This window comes from Armigeres subalbatus, chromosome 2, assembly GCF_024139115.2.
Source record: "Armigeres subalbatus isolate Guangzhou_Male chromosome 2, GZ_Asu_2, whole genome shotgun sequence".
Taxonomy (NCBI): Eukaryota; Metazoa; Arthropoda; class Insecta; order Diptera; family Culicidae; genus Armigeres; species Armigeres subalbatus.
In genome coordinates, this window is record NC_085140.1 from 252,119,687 (window position 1) to 252,147,544 (window position 27,858).

Sequence of the window (27,858 nt, forward strand, 5' to 3'; positions counted from 1 at the left end):
CAAAACAAATAATTCGTGTTGTGATCGTGAAGATGGATTAAACAAATTTATTACTGCTCGAAATTGCCATACCCCATTAAATCGGGATAATAATTAAGATTTTACCAAAAAAAAACTTCAACTGGCTTAAAAATACTGGAAATACATTTTTAATAAATGGAACAATGGAAATGGTATTCAAGACATTATACACGACAGTGCAGTCAATAGAAATCCAAACACAAACAATAATAAAACTTTTTTTTATATTTAAACAACTATGTAACTGTTTTGATATTCGAAAAAATATTGTCTAAAATGCTTGTTTGAAATGAAGTAAACATTTAAAAATCATACTGTTTTGATTCAAATCTCGAATAGACTTTAGACTTAATATATAATAGCCCTGTTTGTCTGTCCGGTGACTAGCCAACCAGACGCAGCACGCGGGGAAATTCTCACAAAAAAAATAAAATATTTCACACTTTAATTCTTTTTTACTATCAGATGCAGAAAACAAAACCAGTGACACCCTTAGACAACCAGACACAGCATTTGATGAAAAAAAAATCACAGACAACAGACGTTGAAAATTTTGATTGAAAAAAAAAACACTTGCCACGGGCGCTACAGCGTCCATAAATAAACTAGTAGACTAATATAAAGAATACTATTTGTCATATCTCGGGTACTTTTTCAAAACGGCGTATGTCGCAAATTGTAAACAAACCCGTTTTTAACAGCATATGGCACTAAATTCATCTAAAAATGTGTACATCTTCAAAGCTACATGAAAATGTGTTTTTAAAAATGTAAATCAATTTTTTTCAAAACGGTGTAACATCATTGTTGAAAATATTGCACATACACCGCTTAGCAGAAAATGTACTTTAAAAAGTTTTTTCGAACAACTAAATAGTTTAAAACATGCGTCTGCTTGTACTTTTTCTTCACTGATTTCAAAATTAAGCATGTTGCTTGAATATTCTGATTTTCGTTGTTTTACGTTGTTTTTCTGCAGCAAATGTTGTTACGTCGTGTTGTAAGTGTTGCAATTTTTTGTCGCATGTGCGTGAAACGTTTCAACTTGACGCAACATTTCGACGTATCAACAATGCAGCGTACGGAGCAGCGTAACATTTCGACGAAAGTAGCATGACCTCGGTCATGCTGACGTATCAAAACGACGTATGTGATTTATCTGTTGCAGAACGTTGTAACATATATTTTTATCAAAATAACTGAAATGTTCACACGCAGTGCAGATTTCAGGGTCAGTAACGATGAACCTTTTCATAATGTATCGTTGAGGTGTATTCAATTGCAATAAAAATATTTAGTTTCTAAATAGGAATAAAAATAAAATCTGAAAACTTCCAAGCTCATTTTCTCAGCTTGATCAAAATGTTACATACGATGTTTTGTCTAAACTATTTGTTGCACATAATACGTTTTATAAATATGAATATGTAATATATAATTCTGACAATGTTGGACTGATTTTCCTTGGCCATCATACGAAGATCGTTGTATGCCTAATAATATCCAAACTTTAGGTAATAGGCGTGAGTAAGCAATTTATAAATTATTCAGTTAAAATTAGCATTAGCTTTAAGCATTTCGCACAAATTCGTAGATGGTACAAGCCCGGACTATTGTATGAGAGTAGCATCACTTTCACCCGTTACAACTGATATTGATTTGAGACTAATCACTTTATCTTAGATGGAAGCAATGTACCCCTACGTCCTTGCTACGGCCATTCGAATGCTAAGGAAGGGACAAGGATGGATAGTTGGACACATACTTACGTCTTTTATACAATCAAACCCGTAGCGAATTTCAAATTCATCAAATTCTTTTCTACTCCCACTTCCAAAAGCCAAAATTTGACGTAACAATGTACAGCATTGTTGAAATTATTGATTATTGATCGATACAGGCAGTACCACTCAAATCCCGAACATGACTCAAATTCCAAATACTAGAGTTTTAGCGCCCTAAATCTAGAAATTTTATCGGCTTTCTGTACTGAGAATCCAGATTCTGAGGAATCCAAGCTTCTATGGAAAAAAAAAAATGCACGAATAAAGCCACAATTGCTGTCTAAAAGCGACGGGATCATTGCGACTGAATTTTTAGAAGTCCTGCGCTGCCGTATCTTTTTGTTTCAAAACATTTTTTTTATTTTTATTAAAGAGAGTTTTGGCCCTTGACCGGTTCACCTCTCGATTTTCAAAATATTGATCACACTGAGGATTAGAACCTGTAAGTTCCATTAGTTTTACGTTCATGCTTGCGGCGCACTTATGGGATTGGTTAATGTAGTCCCACTTCAAACACAGATGTAGTCCCACTTCAAAAATGAATAAAATACCCAAGATATTATTGCAAGACGAATAAGGAAAATCAACTTCATTTGGTCACCTGGTCGCTACGTCACCTGTGTTGGTGAACAAAATATGGATCTATTAGCCATTTTATGCGACAGATTCGATCAGTTGATCGAAATTATGAGTGAACGGCTCGGTCTTTGTTTTGGTAAATTTGCATGCAAACTATCATTATTTCGTCATCATCATCATCATTTCATTCCATTTTCGCGAATGTTCTTTGTATAAAATGTAAATATTAGTGTTAGGTCTCCTGTCATTTGAGCTTATTCTACACGCCCGTTTCAAATCATTCAGAGACTGAGTGAAATTGTATTGCTGTCTCTTTTTTTCTCACGGAAATCTTACTCAATTTTCGTAAAAAGTGGACCTACTTAAATTTTGAGTAGTTCCACTTTTTACGAAAATTGAGTAACTTTTCCGTGGGAAAAAAAAGAGACGGCAATACGCTTGGACGCGCTCCGCATCGCACAACGCGTCAGCATGCCATCGCCCTTATCCTGGTTCACTGATGGAAGTACACAAAAACGCCCCATATGTACACCTATGTACATGAAGCCCATGTATGCATGTATTGAAAAGTATTCACGTCGGTGTGTTAGTAAAAATTGGTGCACTTCTATTAACGTTGTTTTTTTTTTTTGATGTTATTTTTCTCACTCACATTGTTGAATGAATTATTAGCTTCCTTCCGTATTTTCGGTACGTCGCGGTAGTGCGGTCTTCCGTGGTAAACCAATAAATTGAACGCTAAAAGAAAATGGAAAACGATACCGTGGATGATATTCTTCTCAACCCATTTGCTAGACGATCATTTCAAGAAAAGCTGCTTATTTCTAGCAGAGGGATGCCACAGCCTAAGCTTCAGAACTTGAAATCGCAGTTCTCCAGATGAAGGAAAGTTATAACTCGTAATATCAGCGTATCGATTCCAAATGGTTGTGCGGGTTTAAGGTCACTCCTGACAGAATCCAAGTTTCAAAGTTTCAAGTTTTCGTGGGCACACCACTCGATACGGAGGCGGCGGACAACTGTCATTTTTGTTGATTCAGCTTTGCTGCGTCGCAGCATGCGTGAAAAAATAAAAATTACAGTTGTGCGTTGCTTCCGTATCGAGTGGTGTGCCCCCGAAAACGCGAGCACTTTGAAACTTGGATTCTGTCAGGAGTGATCTTAAGGTGGCCTGCCATAAAGATTCATTCGGCAAGCAAGGAGCATATTGCCATATTGTCATGGCATACAGGACATTTCGAAAAATCCGCATTGCCGAAGCAATGGATCACGCGCGGGAAGTTTCGAGGAGAAACCATTATTTGCAGGTGAAAAATAGAGAGGGTATGAAAACTTTGGTTGATCTCATCTGCTATCTCGGATCACATGGTTTGAGCTTCCATGGCCATAACGAAACCAGAGTTCACTACTAGTAGTCAAGTGTGTACAAAATAGTAAGTAGCTTTCCGGTAACAATAATTCTTCGTTGAACCACATGCTTACAGTTTTGTAATATTAATCAAAATTTAATCGAACTCTTCTAGGCACAACGGTAGAAAGATTTGTGAGCTCTTGAGCAGTAACAAATCAGCTGTGGCTCTCGCAGATGAAATATTTTACTTGCGGAAAGAATTCGCCGCCCACAAAACTTGTGACGCAGAAGTATGATGGAGCACGTGTAATGTCAGGTGCGAGCGAAGGAACGCAGGCAAAAGTTAAAAAGTCGTATCCAAACGCTGATTACACTCATTGCAAAGCCCATGTTCTCAATTTTGCTTTGTTACACGCTTGCACTAATCAAAAAGACACTAAAAAGTTTTTTCAACACTTTCTGCTCTCGTTTCCTTTTTCACGAAAAGTCCAAAAAGAGATGCTGAGTTGAAAAATTATATGCAACAGAAAATTCCTAATGTATGCAAAGTAAAATGGGCATATACTTCAAGAAAGATCAACGTTCTATATCAAATACTGCAGTTGAAACAATTGGATTACGTTGAATGTGGTAGAAGTGTGCGAAATGCTCGAACCAGCATACACAAATGAAATCAAGCGAATATTAAAGTAATTTGGGAAGAGACCGTAGCCATGACTGGTGGCAATAGTGATGGAAAGCAGTTCAAACACCATTTCAAAACGTACACCTCGATAATCGATCGTATTATCTCTGAATTGGACGAACGCTTTGCTGAACTTCATATTTAAGTTATTTAAGCCTACTCGATTCTACGAAGTTCAAGGTGTATGGCGAAAATTTTCCAAAGGAACTTGTTGATGATGTTTGATCATGTTTCTCCAACTTTGACAAGGTAAAGTTGGTAAATGAACTAAAAGTGTTCTACGCAAAAGATGAGTTTGCTGGAAAGAAAGTGGCTAAAATCATTTTCTCCGAGACACATCGATTAGCTAGGCCAATACTAACGCTTCAATTGCAGAGGAGCGACTCAAATGGCTGATGTTGATGTCGGTAGAAAATGCCCTACTTGAAACTGGATAGTAATTTCTTTGACGAAATAATTGATCAGTTTGCACGCCGAGTAGAGCGTAGAGTTCAACTACTGTACAAATAATTAGTTCGATTGGTGTAATATTCTTGAATAATTCACAATAAATACAGAAAAAAAAGATTTTTTTAAAACCTTAAAACTGTCATCTGGAAAAAATATTGGTCGGGTGTACAACCAGCTTTACGATCCTCGAGACGCCTCTGTTGGAGCAGGTTTTTGGACAAACATGCAGCAAATAAGAATGTACCTGAAACCAGCCTGAGCCCCCCTTCAATGCGGACGTCATTCCGCACTGGAACTGAGAATAGTGCTCAGCGAAAAGGGCGGGAAGGATATGAGAGAGAAGAACCAATCCTGTATAAGCCATTCCAACCTAGACTACGAGGACCGAATAGTTTTTAAAACAGAATATGACAAAAGACAAAAGAATATGACAAAAGGTCAAAAGGATAAAAGGTCTAAAGATAAAACGTCGAAATGACAAAAGGTCGAAAGGGACAAAAGGTCGAAAAAGACAAAAAGTCGAAAGAGACAAAAAGTCAAAAGGGGAAAAAAGTTCATTAAGAACAAGTTAATAATAATTGGGAAAGTCATAAGGAAGACATAAAATATCGTTTTCAAGGTGAAAAATTATTTTCTCTGAACTCTGAAACTTGAAGCACACGAAGAAAAAAAACCAACAAAAACAACTATCAAAATATTTTTTGTTCGAAAACTGAATTATCTCTATTCAGAATATCACGTAATCAAAGTAATTGGAATACACAAATCTACAGATCTAGATTTTATCAAAAAAAATTGATTTGAAGTTTTTCAACTCGGTGGCGCTAGTGTGTATGATATCTCGGGTCCCAAAAGATTGCGACTTTTTATAGGATCATTCATTGTCCCCGGTAACCACTCAGGTGTCCAGAATTGACGCAACGTGACCCATTCATGACCCATTCCTTAGCCGTGCGGTAAGACGCGCGGCTACAAAGCAAGACCATGCTGAGGGTGGCTGGGTTCGATTCCCGGTGCCGGTCTAGGCAATTTTCGGATTGGAAATTGTCTCGACTTCCCTGGGCATAAAAGTATCATCGTGTTAGCCTCATGATATACGAATGCAAAAATGGTAACTTGGCTTAGAAACCTCGCAGTTAATAACTGTGGAAGTGCTTAATGAACACTAAGCTGCGAGGCGGCTCTGTCCCAGTGTGGGGATGTAATGCCAATAAGAAGAAGAAGAAGAAGACCCATTCATGAATTTCATCGTACCCTGAACATAATCTGAAGTGTTCTAATTCTCGTATTAGCCTCCCTCCGGAGTTGAGGATGACATTCAGATGCTTTTTTCCTTTTGGGAAAGCATTTTATTTCCGATACACATAGTTAAGTTGACATGGGAAGCGTTTTTATACGATATATTGCATAAAAGGTTCGACTGCAAGTGGGACTTGAACCCACACTATTCCACACGAACTTATTACCAACAAGCTGTATGTACCCGCCCATGTCCGGAATTGCAAGGTTGGATCGCAGTTTCGGTAACAATCGGAAAATGATAAAAACCAGTTAGGGCAATAGGGTCATTGTGGTTTGTAATTGCTAGTTCATTATTTGGTGAGATAGCCAAAGGATAGGTTACAGAACATCTGATGATTAAAAAAGGCAGTATTCACTTTTGAAAACATGGACTCTGCTAAATAAATTCTTTGTTTTGAAATGTTCAAGAAATGTAATTTTTGAGGAAATGTCATTTTCAGAAAAATGCAATTTTTGGGGAAATGTAATTTTCAGAACTCCTTTGCCCTTTTCCAATAACCATATATGTGATAAAAATACATGCATACATCAATTTTAAAAACCTGCAACACGGTCACTTAGGAAGGCATTCTAGGTTTTTTTTTAGATCATGCTACTTTCGTCAAAATTTGGGCCGAAATTGCTTCATGAAGGTGAATATTTTATACTCTCTGGTTCAGACTACCGACTACAACCCTTCCCGGGCGACGGTACGCTGTGAGCATACGACATCGACATTCAAACGGGTCCCGAACAGCTTGCTCAGAAAAACCGGTTTCGCGTCTGTTTATCTCCAGCCAGCGCCTACATCTCGTTAACGATTCCCTTCATTCTGTGTCTGCCTGCTACAATCGAATAAGAGGAGAATGATCCAAAACGAACAAAGTGGTGGAAGGTGATAAAATTGATATCAATTTTAAACCACATTCTGCAATTAATCAATCATGTCATCCTGAGAAATGTAACAATTAGCGGCTTCTGGCCAGAACTGTTTAACAAAATACTAGGACATTTTTTTAATTTTTGTAATGCTTTGATATAAATATCAGTTCCGCATTTAATTATATTTAGGAACACATCCTGTTCCAAGTAATAATTTTTAGAAAAAAATCGATTGAATGAATTCATTCTGAGAAGATCGTTTATATTATTAGAAGATGCATTCAGAACAATCCTCCCAAAAACCCCTTCGATTTAACAACATTGAAAGAAAAAAAAGTCAAAACCAGTCGCTTATTCGCCGTGTTGTCTGCATACGGCGCCCAATAGGTATCACGACACTGACTGAGTAGCGAAGTTGCAGAAGCCAGGAGCCTGCCTAAGGAAAAACAACTTTGTAGCTGCACACCTTTCGATCGTAAATTCATACAACCGAACCAATCAAGCTGCAATCGAGTACTCGGCGAGTAACGTTCCACGGTGTGAGTGTTAACATTATCGCTTTTATTTCTTCTTCCTTGAGCGTGTATGGGTCACCCAAGTGGTTTGTGCGGTTTGGAATTTAATGACTTGAAGCGGGGTCTCTCCTGCTGTTTCATCAATCATGCAAGCAAGAAGGTTTTCAGGGGCTAAGGAGGCAGGAAAAATCCTCAACAGGTTTGTTGATTGCAGCTGCAACCAGCTGCACTTTGGGGTGCTGCCACTCACTTATGATAACCATCTCCAGCAATCGAGGGTTGGGTGTTTTTCAGTGCCGTTTGGGGAGTACTCACTCAATGGCCGGATTGTTGGCTATTCTTCCTAAAGTTACATTGGTCCTTCATCAGAATATGCATCATACCTGCAAGGGAAGAAGAAATACGTATAAGTTAAGTTAAGTTTATGAAAAATGTATACGAAATGGCTTTGGAAAATTGGTTTATAACTATTTCAACTATCCCGTAAATCCGTGCTGTCAATTTGGGCTGAACACATCGCTCTGCAGCAAATAACAACCAGGAAACCTGCAAGGTCTTCATGAAGCAGCCGAGAGGCTGCTGCTGCTGCCACATTGACGTTGGTCGTTTATTATGCAAATCCATTCCCAACTTTTGCTGCCAGCACGTTGTATCGTCGGTCGCACGTGTAAGAAAGACCACCACCGCAATCTGGACGCCACCTCTGGTTAAATTTGGAATAAATAACAATCTCTTCATTATTCAGGTAAGCCACGTTCAATGTGCATGAGGCGGTCTTGCCCAGTTGTAGTGCAATTTGCAAAAACTCACAACACGAGAGATAACAAGAAAAGCTTCTTGCGCTGGTAGCTTTTTGCTGGGTATCAATTTGCTTGACCCGGAGCTGGACATGTAGGTGCCAGGTTATTTTTGCGAAGGGCACAGTCTAATTTGGAGTTCAAAGTACAACCTTATGCCCATAAACAACTATCAAACATATGATGACTACAGAGTATAATTAGATCTGATCATTAATACACTTGAAAGGTAACTTTTCGTTACAACTGGCATCACTGAATTGGTTGGCTTCACCTTCCACCCACTCCATTGAGAAATGTTAACTAGCAAGTACAAGAATTATCCTCCCATTTAACCTACATTCTAACTGACCGCCATTCATAGCACAAAAGCGCAATTTTCGAGTGACACCAAAAGGTAAGACAGTCATATCTTGTTGCAAAGGAAGCAGTTTGATCCGAAGAAGTTGGAACGTGTGCCGAGTTCAGCAACTGGCCAATTGTCCGCTGCAGAGGCCAGAGGGCCCGAAAAAGATTATAAATGTAAATATTAGTCTCACTGCAGCTTCGGACAGATCAAGGTGATTAGGGGCAGGAAAATCGCAATCCAACTGTACGCTTTGTGTGCAGGAATGATTAGGTAAGGGAGGTACAAAACTGCCGGACCAAGCTCGCCCAATCCAATCCAAAGCAAAGGCAAAAAGTCCAACATCTGGGTTTATTCTTGCAAACGTGCGCAAATTCCTAGAACAGAGCACCTACTGCTTGAGAAGGTGATTGCAATTGAGTGTGTATGTGCGGTCATTCGGACTTTTCTCGACTAACTAGCTAACTGCTGTCGATGCAATAAAACTTAGTATTGGCATAGGTATTATAATCCTGTGCTGCTGCAGTCATCCGAACCTGAGCGGAGAATGGGCTCACTCGGTTGGAAAATTTGCCTTCAATCGTGTGTGACAGTAAGGTGGCTGCAGATAACGTGTCTGTTTGTGAAAAGTGCAGATTCCTGAGCTCGGTCGTTACAAAACCGGGTCCAGGGCTAATGGTCCGGATGGGGTTCCTCGGAAGTGATCAGACTGAGTTTGACAAGATATCGGAAGCTTTGATTTATGTGGGTGTGCATCCGACAGTATTTCGAGACACTTATTGACGACAGCAAATTCACAACATTTGTTCAAGCTTTATATTTATGAAGAATGTTCTCCATTTTTCTTGCAGGCTTTGTAACATTTTATACAAAAGACCAAAATGATAATCCCAATTTGAACAGAGAATCCTTAATCCAAACGAATAATAAGCTCAATGCACCTTGCAAAGCAATCTTAATAAAGAGGAAACCCATAACTGTATAGGCTTTTTATTTCAGCTTTGTTGCGTCACAGCCAGTACTGCAAACAGTCGTGATCGTCATAAGACAGAGAACAAATTTATCTCAGGCGACCAAATGAAAGAATCGTGGGTTCTTTGATCAATTTTGCATGAAAGGCAGTCATGAAAAAACGTTGTGCTTTGTTTTAAAATACAATTTTGTTATCGAAATTCGCGGTCCTTGAAAATCAGTATCACAAGTGGAATTGGAAGCATGTAGTAGGAATCCACCATTTCACGTTGTATCAGGAAATGCAATCAAACTACACAGACAAACAGACGTAACACTGATGAAATTCTCATCGATCATAGGCTCAACGGTTGTTTTAAAGGAAACTGTCGTATTATTCCAAACAAATGCGTGTATAAAAAATCGTAGTAAATTTTGCTAAATAACGGAACATATGTGTGCGTGCATTAAATCAAATAGAAAATATCACTCTCAAAAATAGTATATGCTCCCGTGGAAATCGTTTGTTTGTCCACAAGCGGGAATGGGATTAATCGCCCAGCTCTAGATTGGAAACAAGCATTGAATCGGTCATCTACTTTTTAACCTTATTCCAAGCATTTACGTGTTAAAGATAAAACAGTCGCCTTTATTAAGCCGATTTCCGGGCATATGCGTACTTTCAAATAACTTCAAGTTTCCTGCCTGTTCCGGGAAATTACGTGTTTTTGAAAAGAGCTATCAATGATTTTGCCATTTTGCATTCCACCGCTCGCGGAAGCCATTCCTTAATAAACGGAGACTCTTCGAAATTATCCACTATGATGAAGGGCATCGATGGAAAAGTAGCTGAATGAAAAGAATTACAGACATATCTGAGTTTGATTAAAGAAGCAACTAGCCGATAGGAATACTCAAGAAGCTCTCACCTCACCTGTCACCAAGAGACCTGCGCTATGGAGAATACTCTTCCTCGAATCTATGACAAAAGGTCGAAAGGACAAAAGGCCGAAAGACAAAAGGCCGAAAGACAAAAGGTCGAAAAGATAAAACGTCGAAAGGGACAGAAGGTCGAAAGGACAAAAGGTCGAAAGCCACAAAAGGTCGAATGGGACAAAAAGTCGAAAAGGACAAAAGGTCGAAAGGGACAGAAGGTCGAAAGTGACAGAAGATCGAAAGCGACAAAAGGTCGAAAAGGACGAAATGTTGAAAGGGACAAAACGTCGATCAAGAACAAGATGATAACAAATTGGGTGCATTCCAAAGGAATTTGTGAAATGCATTTAACTTCAAGCAGGACTAACACACTAATCTCATCAATCAAAGTTGAAGAATGAGCAATTTTCAAAGAAGGAGTCATTACTGTGAAATAATCTTATAAATATCTAGATAGTTCTGTTACAAATTAAAAAAATGTTGATCTAGAAAATGAATAAAACTTGTATTGTGCGAGACATAGTGGCCTACACAGTTGGTGAAAAAAATTGCTCTTTTATTTTTCCCTATTTTTAACAATATTTTTTTTTCATAGAATGTACGCAGTGACATTCCGACGTGTAATACGAGCCAGTGTGTTTGCTGTGCGCGTGCTCCATCTAGATTGTTCTAGATTGCTTTGAGAATAATTCAACTGTTGTACTCACGGATTGAATTTTATTTAATTATTTAAAATTGTAAAAAATAAAAGAGTTTTTGCCAACTGTGTAAGACAACTTTGGTGCGCGATTGATTCTCTCCGTTTCAGTTTCTTGACTATTTTGTCCTTGTGTCCCTTTCGATCTGTTGTTCTTTTTGATATTTTGTTTTTTTTTTTCGGAATTTTGGCCCGTTCGAAGTTTTGTCCTTTCGACCTTTTGTCCCGTTCGACATTTTGTCCTTTCGACCTTTTGTCCTTTTCGACCATTTGTCCCTTCGACCTTTTGTCTTTCGACCTTTTGTCCCTAACCCCTCTTCCTCTTATTCAAAGGTCCGACCCAATACTCGCTCTAGTCGTTCCCACTACTTCCGTAAAACCACCGCTTCCGACCCAAACATCAGCTAGTCGAACTACAGAGAAGTCACCCAGCTCTTCGGCTTTCTTCACTGCCAAAAAACCAGCAGCAAAAAACGGCCTAAAAGTGTCCCATAAACAAGAAGAATGGCATTCCACTCGCCAAGTAAAACCATCATCTTTAAGGTGAGTTACGGCGGCGTCCAAAAATGGCAGCCACAATGGCCGTGCTATCTCTCACCTCGCGTTTTTGCTCGCACAAATGTGAATATTTAGGCGGTTAGCACATCTGGAAACCATTTTTTCATGTATGCTGCAAGTGAGCAAAAGTGAAAAACTACTTTTTGCTTTTGTCTGTCGTTTACTTTTCAAGTTATGTGCCCTCAAAAGTGCTATGTAGATTTGAAATTGGGCTCCAACGCGATTCACCTTAACACCATCGCCAGCAGCCCCATCTCCACAGCGTCCAATACGTCACAAAGCAACAACCGCTACCGTCTTCCTTGAGCCACCGCCTAATTCGGATAGTCGCTCGCCTTACATAGGACCGGAAGCTATACCCCAAACGGACAGGTAAACCGGCAGCCAAGACCCCACCGGAACGATCGGATCGACCCCGGCATCCAGCGGACGGAGATAACGAGAAGAGTCTATCCCGATTTCTCGGTAGTCAGTGAGGACGTCCTTCACACGCCGGAGCTGGAGAACCCTCATTCTCCGAAGACCTTCGTGGAAATCAAGCGAATCCTGTCTTGGTAAAGTGATCTCCACGTCGCTATCCAAACCGTTTCTGGGTGAACGTTAGGCAAAATAACAGCGATTTCAACTATGTTTGTTCTCACATTTGGTCCTCTGCTAATCTTCTATTCAAGTCATTCTTGCCACTCGCTTGTGAATCATTTCTTCGTTAGTTCCATCTACTGCCTTCAGTTTTGAGTACAATATTTTTTACCGAAAAAAGCCAATAATAAGTCCTCAATCAGATCGGATCAAGATAGTCTACCAGCATCCTATCCGACCCTAGCCCTCCCTTCGCAGGCCAAGTAGTGCTTTCAATGGAATATAAACGGCTATTAGGGGGGGGGGGGTCCCGTAGCGTAGTTGGCTACACGTTCGCCTTGCAAGCGAATGGTCATGGGTTCGATTCCCAGCCCCTCCACCAAACCCTCGTCAGTCGCCAGATCCGCAGCCCATACGGTGGCGTTCTGGGGTGCACGCCTTACCGTCACGGCTGCCTGATGATGACTGACAACTTGTTCTTCTCGGAGGCATCCCTCCAACGTTACCCGGATAAATGGCAACCGAACAATGCAACGATCATTGGATAGACGACATGGACAAACGGACACAATGGACTCACGATGAGATGGACAAGCAACGTCAACAATAATGGTAATGGAAAATCTAAAAATAGATTCTGTGTGGATTCTGACAGCAGAATCCCACAGTAGATCTCGGCACAGTAGCGGTTAAGTAACACAGAGTGCCTACCAAATAAAGAAAGGAATAAAAAAAAAATAAACGGCTATTAGAATAACTTGCCGAACCTCGAGCTGGTAATTAGCAACAATCCACCTGCAGGTTAACCGTAAATCTTTCGGCTCCATAAGTCAAACACTCGGAGGAACGTAGAAGTGGGTTACTAAGGTAAAAGCCAGCATCCTGCATTCGATGGCGTTCGTGCTAGAGTTCAACAAGGACATTCCAGTCGTTAGAGTTCATCTCCTAGGTAGCATGTCAATTAGCGTAAAGTGAGTAATGATATCGAGTGCTTAGGACCATCTTTGGCGGTGTGCAAGAAAACGGTGTGTGGCGGCGAAGAATGAACCATGAGCTCGCCCAACTCTACGGCGAGCCCAGTATCCAGAAGGTAGCTAAAGCCGGAAGGGTACGATGGGCAGGACATGTTGCAAGAATGCCGGACTCACTCCCCTCTTCACCTCTTGGAATACATGAACGCGCACCACCCGGCCTGGGCGATCCAAGGTCCGATTCCTTACTGGAAGCTCCAGGAGGGCACGAGTGTGGAATAAAGCCTATGACCACTAGCTCCAACGTCCTCTAGAAAACAGCACTCCGTCAACACTCTCCGAATTCATCCAAGTCGTATGTGTTGAAAGAGTATTCCACAAACCAGTAGCCGAACTGGAAGTGAAGCTCTTCGTTAGTCGGTCAAACCCGCTGCCGAACTGTGGGGCAGAGTAAACTCTCCCAGTGGCAAACGTAGTTTTCCCCCATCCACCTTGAAGACCACGTCGAAGACCGCACCATATCCGACCCTCGGAAAGTTGCCAATGCACTCGGAGAGTATTTTGCCTAGCTTAAGTGACTATCCAGCTAAATTCATCACCACCATTGGTTTGGCTGATTTGGTGTCCATAACATCTCAAAGAAGTTCAACCGGATCTGGACACCACTACTATGGCAGGAACTCAGCGAATGGGGATTCGTGGACAACATCATATTGGTCGTAATCGTAAACACACCCGAGCGCACTCGTATTAAAGCGCAATCCACCGCAAATGCTAGCCTCCATTGGGCCACCTCGGTAGAATTCAGAATTGGTTGGTGGTTGGAGACATCAACTAATATCAAGTTGGAGAAGCACCCCATTCCAAACCGTTGAGAGGCTCTCTAATCTGCCCTCTTGTCCGGATCAAAGTCCAATATGTTCTTCGTTTTTCCTAACATAGTGCATTGAGCAACTGACTTTGAAGGGTAGGTCCCATCTAAAATAGCGTTTCTTCACCTCCGGAGATCAGCGCATAATTTGTCTTTAACTTCAATAAAAATTCAACCAATCGGGGCCTTGGGAGCTTACCATATTATCATCGGTAGGTGAGTAGACTAATTGGATTCTATTCGGAAGAAGAGGACTGCTTTTCAGATAACTGCTAACCCTTTTCACACTTTGTTCAGCAGTTTGTGTTTATTCGACCAGTTTTATTACCGAACAATATCTTATCTAATTTTGATGTTTTAGATTTGTGAAATGTCAGCCGTGCCGTGAGATGCGCGGCAATAAAGCTAGCCTATGCTGAGGGTGGCTGGGTGTGATTCCCGGTCCGGATGGGTTCGAGTTGGAAATTGATTCGATTTCCCTGGGCATACAAAAATGGTAACTTGGTTTAAAAATCTCGCAATTAAAAACTGTGGAATTGCTTAATTAACACTAAGCTTTGAGGCGGCAATGCCCCAGTAGCTATATGGTCCAGGATACAGATTTACGTGGAAAGATGAATTTTATGCCAAAACTATATTCATCGTCGATTGGAAATAGGTAAACTAACCAATCAAGTACATGCATCGCAAGCACAGACATCAAAATTAAGCAACTTGCGGGTTTGGATCCAATCCTCAGCTCGAACTACATTTCACGCAGAGCGGACACAGCAGCACGAAGGTGTTGGTAGCTTTTTCAACGGAAAACCATCGCATTGGTGGTGGTCGTCGGCGTGCTGCTGCAGATCATTCATCGCCAACGAACCAGCATTTTACATGGAGAAAGATTTGACTACAAAAGTAGCACTGTTGCGAATCCGCGCCACCAGTGGCGATGCTGGAAATTTATTCCAAATTGTGGCGTCAGTTAGTTGTTAGTTAGTTAGGCATTGGGGAAAAATGGCTCTTCTCAGGACCACTATTTTCTGAAAAGAAAGGGTTTATTGCGAAAATTGACTGTTTCGGTGACATCGGTGTTTGGCGTTGTAGCTTGGTTGCTGTTAGTGACTCCATCCATTCAAATTTATTGCATCATCACTCTCCGACGCGCGCTTGTGATTCTGCTACCGAAGGGCAACCTTCTGGCATCGCCAAATGATAAATTTTGCACTTCGAAGAAAATTCTCGGCTCTACCTTCCCTTGTGTGAAACAATGGTCCAGCATCAAAGGACCGACAAATTTCCAATAATATGACTTTTCAATCCCTAATTTAGCAAAAACAAACAGAATCTTGTGAGGACATTTTATTTTACTGTTACTGATGCCTTCCATTCGAACAAACTTATTGCATCATCTCCCTTCAACGCGTGCTTCTTATTCTACTACTGATGGGCAAGTTCCTGTCGTCGCCAAACGATTAAGTTTTTGCAGAAAATTATTCTCGGATCAAACTTGTATAACTAAACTTTGCATAAAATGGTGGCCCGGAAAAAAATCGATTTAATTTCCAATCTTTAACAGAAACAAAACCAGAGAATCTTGCCATAAAAGCCACGTCGTTGAAGGCGAAGGTGGAAAATTTCGTTTAACTGCTGTTAGCGCACGAAAAAGCGCATTATTGAAAATAAGGAACCATCACTTTCGTTTAAACGGAGAAAAATCGAAAACTTAAGCCAAATAGCTTGTTTGACTGGATGAAGATTTTTCCCAATGGTCAATACCTCTTCCTTGATAAATAGTTTTAGTCCTGAAAAAAACTATTTGCAATCAATGTTTGAACTTCCTCTAACTTTTCCACCGGGGCCTTCGAGAACGATACGCGTATGCCACCGCAGGTGGAAACCGATCGTCGGCCGCCGGTTTATTTATCCTTTTTTTTTGACATTTTGGAGTATGGTGACTCCTGGGACACCGATGATGTGCTGCACTGAAAGCCCGACGAATGACTTCAGCGGCGATGCGGCAGATGAGTCGTGTTCATTCTTTTTCCATGGCTGGAGAGGAGACCTAAATTCCACCCAACTGGAAGCTGCTATTCGGCTATTCGACTGATCGATCGAAAATGGTATAAAATTTGCATCTGACAGATTGTATTGTGGGAATTTGTTAACCCAGACAGCCCCGCCCATTACGTGCTGAGTCAATCAAGTAATCATGAATCAGCACTATTCCCACCATACACTTTCCTAGCACAGATATCAAGTTCTTATACCACCTGATAATCATTGCAAACTTTCTCTTCAAATTCCAATCAGTGCTAGGAAGTGTTTCAGTGCGTTGGATAAAGTCCCTATCATTCTATAAAAAAGCGAACATTTTGAGAAAGTGTAGAAGAAGGAAGTGTGTAAGTGGAACATGTCTAATCTAATCTCTAATCGAACACAAACGCAGCCAGTACAAAGAAAGCATCCTGGAAAATCATTGAGTTAGATGACGCCCAATAGTTTTTCTTGTCAATATTGAGGCTCACAGCATACCAGTGGTATGACATAAACTTCAAAGCGGCCAGGCCCACTGCGTTGTGTTTGCCGCAGAGATGATTCTTCGAGATGTATCGTGTTCAAGTATTCACTTCAACATGATACATATCACGAATCTACAGGGGTTGAAGGATGCGTGGACATACCGTACCATACGCACCGCGTTCTTTTTAAGTTCTTATTTTGGTAGTTGTATATAAATATGTAGTGAAATGAATAACATTATGATAAGAAATTATATCAAATTTTATATATATTTGTAGAATATAACATCAACTAGGAGTCGATGTTAACTCGGGATGTACATCTCTTGTAGAAGAAGCTGGAAATTGTAAAGAATTTAATTATTATTTAGAATGTTATGAATATCAGATAGCAGGTTATGTGCCAGGACGTCGTCTGCATAAAGGTTATATGGCAGGTTGTGAAGCTTTCATTCCTGGGATGTTTTGTAGTGGGCTATGAAAATGTTAAATCATGAAAATATGAAGGTGCATAATACAATAATATAAGTATATAGAACCATGGAAATATGAAAATGTTATAATATAAAAAAAGTAAACATGAAAGTGTGTAAGTGGAACATGTAAGAAGAAAGTGCAATGTCGCAACACATGGCTGAGTAAGAAAAAGTTTATATGTACTGAGATTTTCGAAAGAGTGAAATATCAATGTTAATAAAGAGACATAAACTATGATGACAAATACCATCCATCTCGTATAGCTACGTAGTCCTGCGTCACCCTTGCGTACAACCCGATTGGTCTGCACCTTTGAGTTTTTTTTATAAAAAACTATAGCTTTGGCGTAAAATGCATCTTTCTGCATAAAACTGTATCCTGAACCATAGTGCAGTGGGGGATGTAATGCCAATGAAGATGAAGAAGAGAATTTTAATCTGTTATCATATTACAACAAACCTTGCATTTGGATCTGTTGGATCAGAGGGTGCTCCATTTCAAGCCCCTTCTTTTTCGCAAAGTATCCATCTGGCCTTGGTTCCACTGAGCTTGTGAAGAATTATTGATCCCTGTGTCAAAATTCAAACAAACGGAACAAAGAAAAATGCCCTGATCCAAGCAGAGTGATTTTTTTTTTAAATGAGAAAATTGAAAATTAAGCGTGCTAATAGATAAATTAAATTAAATAAAAAGTTATAAAGAAAAGATTTATTTAACAGAAGAGGAAATAAGCATCTTTAATGAAATAAACAATCATACATAGATATCGTTTGTTAAATAGCAGAAATGAAATTAGTCGCTGAGTCGCTGAGGCAAAAGCAGACCAATAGTGTAGTATTGCGTACTTTAAATCGACCTTTGATAAAAAAAAACATTTCAAGATAGGCTGGATGTACCAGCTGTGGCTATAGCACCAGTTGTCGCACTAGTGCTTTATATGCCAAATGGCCAATCAAATCACCGCAAACCAAGTTCATATCGATGAAGCATATTCATATGATACGATAAAACCTTTGATCTTCTCCAAAACAAGCAAAGCATAATTGTAAAAATTGATTTTGCTTAATTTTTAACGTCCTTTGCTTCAGTTGTCGCACTAGTGGTCCCTATTTGGCCAGTCCCGTAAGAAAACAATGGGATTTGCCAAATAAGGAACCAAAATTAAGAATAGTGCCACAACTGGTGCATGCGTTCCTATTATGGATTAATCAATTTTGAGAATAATAACAAATTTTATTGTGGTTTTCACAGCTGTTCTAAGGAACAGGAAGTAAAACCTTTCGCTTGATATATAAAGTCCACCCACATGCCTTTTACTTATTTTTTTAAAAATGGTTAATGGTTTTTTTTAAAATGGCTTATGTATGGCGACAATTGGTACACCCACCCTAGTGCGTCTGTTTTTCTAATTCTTGTTTTCTCAATACCTTTATTTATTTTTGAAATTATGTATAGAAAGAACTAAAAAAGCATTGACATATTTTTATTCCGATATGAAAAAAAAGTTTAAAGAAGGAAAAGGAAGAAAGAAGAAAAATTAAGAAAGAAGTAAGAGAAAGAAGTAAAATGGAAGAAGAAAGTTGAAAGAAGCAAGAAGGAAAACAGTAGACGAAAAAAAACGAAGAAGAATAAAGAAGCAAGAAATTTTCCATACAAAAATTATGAAATTTCCAATAATGAAATCAGGGTATGAGCAATAAACAATTATAAAATTTTCACAAATACATAATGCAAAATTTCTATAAACAATTGAAAATATTCCACAAAACAAAAATAAATTGGCACTTTGAAAAACAAAAATTGCAAATATAAAAGAAGAATTTTCCATAAAGAAATCAAAATGGTTCACGAAAAAAAAATTCCAAAGATAAATCAATTTTAGCGATAAACAATTACAAAATTTTCCACAAAATGAATAATTTATTTTCCATAGAAAATTTAAAAAAAAATCCACAAAACAATCAATAAAACAGCAATAAAAAATTTAAAAAAATCCTTAAAAAATACAAAAAAACGATAAAATTGATACATTTTTTCATGAACTTTAAACGCCTTCAAAGGGGTCATCCATGGAAAAATGCTCAGTTTTATTGCTTCTTATTTATTTCGTTATGGAAATTTTCGTATTTTTTATTGCTCTTTATTGATTTTTTGTGGAAAATTTCAGTGTTTAGTATTTTTCTTTTCGTTATTTTTTAAAATTTAATTACCTAAACATATTGAATCTAATACCAAATTTCAAAACGACTTACTGCTTTCGTAAACAATAAATCAAACGTCGATTTATCGAATCTGAGAGCACTCCCGTGCAAACTAACATCATCAAACGGTAGTCGTAGTCTTAACCTATGTGTTGAAGGTATTGGTATTGATTTATTTATGGAATTTTGTATTTTGATTTCTTTAAGGAAAATTCTTCTTTTATTATTGCATTTTTTTTTCTTTAATTTATTTTCAATTTGTGGAAAACTCTTAATTGTTTTTGCAAATTTTGCATTATTTGTGGAAATTTCATATTTATCTCTTGCTATACCCTATACCCTGATTCCTTTTTTGGCAATTTACTTTTTTTATGGAAAACTTCTTATTTTCAGGGGAAGTTTTTATTTTAGTCTCTTGAGTGAGTTGAGTTGAACCGCATGGATCTGGTAGATTACCTCGAGAACGTTTTGGAGAACCTTGAACACCTCGTATTTAAAAAAAACAGATTAATCCACCTAACGGTGATGATGTCTGTCCCGGGCATCAGAAAGTTCATTGAAAGATCACATTAGAAAGGTAAAAAACACTTTAGGGGAATAGATCGCATTTTTTCTATGATTTTGCATTAATCAAAACGCATTGTTGCCATTTTCGAAAAAAAAATTTGGAAAAAACAATGATTTTTAAATCATTCCGAACTGCAATGTCCGATAGGGCCATATTTTGCAAACAATGAGACCGCATTCCCCGTCGAATGAAAATTGTTGCGAGTAAATCATTCAAAAAGCGCGTCTAAATTTTTTTACAAATACACGCATACAGACAACGCTTCAGTTCGTCGAGTTGAGTCGATCGGTATATAACAGTATGGGTATCCTATAGCATTTCGGTACAACTTTGTTGTACGAGAAAGGCAAAACACTTGAGCCGCTACTAACCTCTTATGCGAATCCGTCAACTTTGATTATGACGATAACTGTTTTCCCAATGCGAAACAACAAAATCGGAAACCGTTCTCCGACCTAGTGGACCGTTTGCACCAATTAGGAAATGTTTTGAAGATGATAACCAAATCAGGCATGTTCCGAATAAAGCCCATGAAATTTGTAAACTACTCCGCTTACTGTTCATCAATTCTCGCTAAGCCAGCTTTGGGGAACACATATTTTCAAGCATGAAGTCTAAGCTGTTCAGCTCACGTTTCCTATAATCTCCGTCGCCGCAACAACGGTTGCAGTCCCACGGAGCAGCAACTACCAAGCACACATCTGGCCCCGTTTGTGAACCCGTTCGCGCCAGTGTTTGTCCGTTATGAAGTCACCCCTACGCAATCCGCGACTCATTTAGTGTATGATAAATCGATTCGTTCCTCTCCGCAATGGACCAACTTCGTCATATAAGCCCCGCGCTTCGCCACGGTTGTCGGTCGGTCGATAGTAAACGTGTGAGCTGCTGCTACCGAGGCTCGAAATTCTGCAGACTTAAGCCGGTAAGAAAATCGAGAGGAAAAAAATCCCCTTCATTTGAGACGAGGAGATACGTACCACACTTCAAGCCGGCTCTTAGCTTGACTATAAAATTGCATCCACATATGTGCCCAACCGGGTCTATCGATGGCTTGAGACGAAGTAGATTTGCGTTGCCGGTGGAAAACAGTGAATTTCAACAGAGAGTGTGCAACTCAATAGCCCCCTTGGTGCTGCAGCCGATCGAGCAAAAACGCCTTAAAATGCCTGCCAGCCATTTGTTTAATGACTATCCCCGGGCCTCCTGCGGCTTCTCTCGGTGCAAAGCCCGTCCGTCGCCAAGCAAGCCGGCCGAAGTCGATATCTTGAGGCGGTTGGGGTGCAGTTGGGAGCAGCCTTCAGCAAACTTGAAACCGGTTCCCAGTTTCTCCAGGGAACTGTCGTCTCGGGTTTACCGTTGCTGGGGCTCTGGATCAGGCGAAGCGAGAACGAGAGGAACCATTTGCATTAGTATTAAATTCCATTTTATTAATAAATTTGCAATATGCAAATAATGGGGGAATGCGGGGAGAAATGAAGGATGGCACGGACCTGTGACGAACGGAGAGTACTGTGAGCTGCAATCAGAGACTTTACAAATATTAAAATTTATTGATCTTCCTACAATGGATGTTTGTGCAGGACTTGCAGAATTGCTCCGGTCCGTTGTCGGCGTCCGTCGTGGTCAATCGGCGGACGTCCGGATGCTGATGGTTCTGGACCCCAGGGAGAGAAAAACAGTTCCATCATTGCCACCCAATCGATGGGTTTGTACGTTGGTAGTCTTGCATACGAACTTGGACAAGGCGTGAATCGATTTTGAATATAGTAGCAGTCAGGCGGCGGTTTGTTTGGTCGGCAGTAGTGGTTTGCCGCCGTACGGATGGGCACCCCCGGAGGGAGTGGTCCAGCAGCCTGGGAAGGTAAACATTTGCAGACGGATTAGTGCGGTGAGATGTGCTTATTTGGCACCGAGAGGTCATGATGGATTGGGTGACCAACTATGATTACCATGCTCGAAGGAAGTAAACAATTTATATCACTGTTTGTTTAGACAAGCAGTTCCCAAACTTATTCTCCCATCTATCAAAAAAATAAACACAATGCCTCTCAATGTATTGTCTTTTTGTGAAATCAGAAGTATCAAAATCACCAAACGAAGCGTAACTTATTGTAAAATTCTCCATTTGATGTTTGAAATGAAAATTTTGGTATCGTTCGAAATTCAGGAGAGGAACACTGTTGAAGCAGCCTTATAATAATAATAATTAAAATGTGCGGTTAGAGGGTGTTTAATCTTCTCTATTGTGAAAGCTTTCTCGTGTGAAAGGAAAAGGGAGAGTAGCATAAGGCAGTCCTCCCTAGATAAGGAATCTTTGTGTTATTTTCACACTAACGATATCATTGAAAATATCTAAAAAGTTGGGCAAAGGTTTCTACCAAAGTGTTCATACTCGACTGGACATTAAATCCGTCAAGGCCGTGATTTGACATATTCGAACATTATTAAGGAATGCATTGGATATAGTGTCGGACGTATTCCTGGAGAAGTTTCCGGAAAAACTTTTGAAGGACTTTCCGGGAATAATAATGAACATGATGGTGATTTCTAAACAAATTTCTAAGAAGAATCTTAACATAATTTCTGGAAAAAAAATAAAGAGAAATCCTCAAATCAATTGCACGAAAAATTTCCAAGTGGAATCAGTAAGTATTTTTGAAGAAATATCAGTTATTTTTTTAAGGAATTTGTGGAGGAGATTTTCAAAAAAATGCTGGAGATTTTCTCAGGATAAATTCCTGAAGGAATTTCCGAAACAAAATCTAATTTCAAAGAAATTCCTGGAGGAATATCTAGAATAATAGATATTTATAAAAATCAGAACAAACGTCTGGAGGAATTTCTAAAAAAAACACTGGGGAATTTCTTAAGGAATTCCTTGAGCTCTTTTCTCCCCACCTTCACAATACTTTACTTGATTAGCTTATATCGGCTCACTGAAGCTAGCCTTGATTTACTTACATTCCTCCAACGATTCTCGGAAATTCACGTTCTCAGTGAAACCTAATTAGATGAAATAGCTCTTTATCCAAAGTCTCGCACGAACAGTTCCAAACTAATACTCGAAGCAAATCATGTAAATGATTTATTGGATTGAAATCCGAGATATTGCAAATGCATCGTTTCCACCCCCAGAAGCATAAGCCGGTGCTACCGATTCGGCTTATGAACGATCGGAATTTCAATTTCCAGCATCACATCATCGATTGAACCAACGGATGAACGATACCGACCGGGCGCACCGTATTTGGACAGGTGTCATCCTCTTGGAACGAGCCTCTTTGAAGTACGTGTCCCATAATTAAATAAGTTCGAAACAGTTTACTCAGCTCGATTCACTCCAAACTCGGCTGGTGAATGGGCTCTGTCCCAGCGCTAGTAATGCCCCGTTCTGAACAGAACTGAGCCGACCCGGCAATAGACAGCTTGAACTTTGAAAACAGCCAAGCCACCCACTTGAAGCTCGTTTTCACACAACAGGGCTTGAATAGGCTACTCGAAGGCTGGTTGCCAAGTCGGACTGGGCGACACGCTCCCTTTAGTCAGCAGTCAGTCTACTAGGCTCCGCTTGGGAAGTGAATGCCATCTGTCTCTGTACGACGATGATAAAACCATACATGCATGAATAATAATATTTATGTATTTATCTTGGCCGTTCTCGATATGTGCCACTGTTTTCTGTCACAGGATGACGTTGATGATGATTTTGATCATATTGACTCGGAAAATGAGCCTACCGTTCCTAACACGGCAACGATTTATATGCAATGGGGTTTCTTAGCTGAGTCGCATGTTTACTCGAATCACAAATGGCATCTTATTTCTGCGTAAAACAACAGACACGAGCTGACATCTCCTGCACAAGGGATTGAAGGATTCGTTCAACAAGTCATGCCAACCTCGCAGTTGTCATATTCTGTTTAGATTTTTGAAGTTTATGTACAATGTCGGAATTATTATGTTTTCAAATATTAGTGCCAAACGCAAAATTAGCTTAAGATTGCTTAATGTTTTTGTGTGGTGATGCTTCTGCACTGCATTGCAGTCAATTAAAACAGTTTATTCTGTCAAACCCGACGCCCAATCCATTGAATACACATGCTCACTAAAATTTCGCCCAACAATCATGTAATAGTTGAACATGTACTTCTTTCCTGGCCAGCGGAGTGTTTGTATAAAACAAAAAAGCACAATAATTATACGAAAAATCTACAGAACTGCTAAATGATGATTTAATACCGCATTTTACGAAATAGCTCTTCACTTGTGCATGTTCAAGAAGCAATATAGGATGCATTCAAAGAAAGCAATTACTTTAATAGCCCGGGTGGTTGTTTCAAAATTAACAAAAATCATAAAAACCCGAAATAAACCACTCTAGTGGAAACTCAATTCCCCGCACCAGACAACTTACGAAGCCATCTAAAGCGGAATAAAGCTTACTCAACCTTGAGCTTTGAATGCATAATACGAAACACAAAAAAATAACTAACATAATACTCATGTGCATCGCTCAGCCCGCACCGGACCGTTGAACTTGGCTCCCTTTTTCTTCTGTCTCCCGTCCAAACTCATGCATCAGGTGGCAGCAGTTTCTGCGAATCGCCAATGCGAATGCGACCGACGACGTTGATTATGAGTGAGGCCTCCCTCTCGGTGTGTGTCGCTCACCCGCGTCGTCGTCTTCAAACTTTCTACCGGTCAACCATTTAGTTCCCTTGATTCCTGTAAAGACTGAAGAGGCACAACCCGGATCGTCGAGAGCTCGAACGGTAAGCTAAGAACACGCCACGACCGGGAAAGGGGAAAAGGCAATTGAAATCGCACTACAGCGGGTTCTGGCGATGTTCGGGAGCACTAAGTTATAATTTTCATTTAGGATGTTTTTTTTTGTTCGCCTTCGTTAGTTAGCCTATCCCGTTGTTGGACCGTCCAGTGTTCAGGCTGCGATGAGGCGATGGTTCGTTATTTTATTTTCGCCCTTTTTGAGGTTCTTGTGGAGAGGGCTACCGAAAAGGATTGCCATCTTATTTTAAAGAATAGCCTTGGTCCGAGAATTTCGCGAAAACGCAGGTTCTTTTGTGATGTTTAATACAAAAACTTTAAAAAATAAAAATAATCCTATAGACTTTCGGTACAACTTTGTTCTAAGAGAAAGGTAAAAATTAACCATTTAAAAAATGCGAACATTCAAAAACACAAAAATAAAAAAAATTGGAGGTTCAGGAAATCTAAAATTTAAAAAAAGGGATTTGTAAGTTTGACTATTGAAAAAATCAAATCACTCAAAATTCAAAAATAAAAAACTCAAAAAAAAATTCAAAATCGTTCGATTTGAAATCTCAAAAATTAACAAATTAAAAATTCAAAGCAAAGAATGAAAAATTAAAAATTTTCAAATTGAAAAATACAAAAATTGGAAAGCATTAGAAATGTAAAATTAAAGCTTCAAAAATTTTTTTAAAGTTTTATACATAATTTTAAAAATTTATCAAAGTTAAAATTTTAAGTTTAAAAACTCCCAGTTGAATGATCCCAGAATTTAAATGTACAAATATTCAAAAAGTCGACAATTTAAAAACCTAAGAATTGAAAAAAACATCAAAAACTCAAACAGAATTAAAAAAAAGCCAAATTTTTTTCAGCTTTTAATATGCTAGAAGTTTTTAACAATTTAAAAATTCAAAACTTTATAACTTTAAAATCTCATAAATTTAAAAATTTAAAAATTAAAAAACCTAAAAATTTAAAAATTTTAAGACTTAAAAATTTAAAAATTTAAAAATTTAAAAGTTTCAGAATTTAAAAATTTTTAAATTTAAATATTTAAAAATTAAAAAATTTAAAAATTTAAAAGTTTCAGAATTATAAAAATTTAAAAATTTAAAAACCTAAGAATTGAAAAAACATCAAAAACTCAAACAGAATTAAACAAAAGCCAATTTTTTTTTCAGTTTTTAATATGCTAGAAGTTTTTAACAATTTAAAAATTCAAAACTTTATAACTTTAAAATCTCATAAATTTAAAAATTTAAAAATTTAAAAATTTAAGAGTTTTAGAATTCAAAAATTTTTAAATTTAAATATTTAAAAATTTAAAAATTTAAAGATTCAAACAATTTAAAATTTGAAAATTTAAAACGTAGAAATTAAAAAATTTAAAAGTTTAAGAATTAAAAAAATAAAAAATTTAAAAATTTAAAAATTAGAAAAATTTAAAAATTTAAAAATTGAAAAATTTAAAAGTTTGAGAAATAAAAAAATTAAAAATCCAAAAATTTAAAAATTTAAAAATTTAAAAATTCAAAAATTTAAAAATTCAAAAATTAATTTAAAAATTTAAGAATTTAAAAATTTAAAAATTTAAAAATTTAAAAACTTAAAAATTTAAAACTTTAAAAATTTAAAAATTTAAAATTGGGGTAATGACGGCTTTGGCAGATTTCGTTCTATTATTGTCAGGTGGTTTTTTTAAAACTGATTATGCTCAAATTTGGCCCAAACATTCTTTGCATATCAAAGAATATTGTGGCCAAATTTCATAAAATTCGATCGACAAAAACCCCCCTGCCAATAATAGAACAAAACCTACCAAAGCCGTCTGTTCCCCTAAATATAAATCAAAAATTCAAAAATTCAAAATAAAAAAAATCATGAACTCAAATTCAAAAATTCAAAAATATAAAAATTTAAAATTTCTAAAATTAAAAAAATCAAAAACTCAAAAACTAAAAAATTTAAAAATTTAAAAATTCAAAAATTTGAAAATTCAAAATTCAAAAATTTTAAAAATTAAGGATTCAAAAATTCAAAAACTTAAAAATTTAAAAATTTAAAAATTTAAAAATTCAAAACTTCAAACATTTAAACATTCAAACATTCAAACATTCAAACATTCAAAAATTCAAAAATACAAAAATTCGAAAATTCAAAATTTCAAAAATTTAAAAGTTCAAAAGTTCAAAAATTTAAAAGTTTAAAAAATTCAAATATTTAAAAATTTAAAAATTCAAAAATCCACAAAAATTCAAAAATTAAAAAATCCAAAGATTTAAAAATTTCAAAATTCCACAATTCCAAAATCCCAGAATTCAAAAATTCAAAGATTCAAAAATTCGAAAATTTTTAAATTCTATAAAATCATAAATTCAGAAAAACAAACATCCAAAAATTCATGAACTCAAAAATTCAAAGTCAAAAATTTGAAAATTTGGTAAACTGCTCAAAAGCAGTATAATTGCAAAATTTTGGTATAGAAAATTAAATTCAAAGATTAGAAAGCTTAAAAAGTCAAAAATGCAAAAAAAAAATAAAAATTGAAGATTTAAAAATTTAAAAATCTAATAATTTAAAAATTTAAAAAGTTAGAAATTTGAAAATTCAAAGATTCCAAAATTCAAAAATTCCAAAATTCAAAAATTTTAAAATTCTGAAATTCCACAATTCTAAAATTTTAAAATTCAAAACTTCAAAAATTAAAAAAAAATTAAAAGCTAAAAAAAATTTAAATTTTACAATTTCAAAATTCAAAAATTCTAAGCACTTAAAACTCGAAAACTCAAAAATTCAAATATACAAAAATTCAAAAATTTTAAAATTCTAAGAAATCAAAAATTTAAAAATACGAACATCCAAAAATTCCAAAACTCAAAAATTCAAAAAGTCAAAAATTTGAAAATTTGGTAGACTGCTCAAAAGCGTTATTATTGCGAAATTTAGGTTTAGAAAATTAAATTCAAAGATAAAAAAGCTTAAAAAGTCAAAAATACAACAATTCAATATGAAAATAAAAACAAATATTGTAAAATTAAAAATCTTTATATCGTCTCATTTTTGAACTAAAGCAATTCAAAA

At 37.5% G+C, this 27,858-nt stretch overlaps 1 protein-coding gene and 1 long non-coding RNA gene across 3 annotated transcripts in view; both read right to left on the reverse strand.

The window, feature by feature from the left end:
- Window positions 1–8,077, reverse strand: part of LOC134216175 (uncharacterized) — a 58,178-nt gene extending 50,101 nt beyond the window's left edge. Inside the window, exon 1 of the long non-coding RNA XR_009980536.1 lies at window positions 7,864–8,077. This is a non-coding gene — a long non-coding RNA (uncharacterized LOC134216175). The remainder of the gene's footprint in view (window positions 1–7,863) is intronic.
- The window catches only part of LOC134212065 (hemicentin-1-like), a 258,752-nt gene that overhangs the window by 168,336 nt on the left and 62,558 nt on the right, over window positions 1–27,858 (reverse strand). The window lies entirely within an intron of this gene.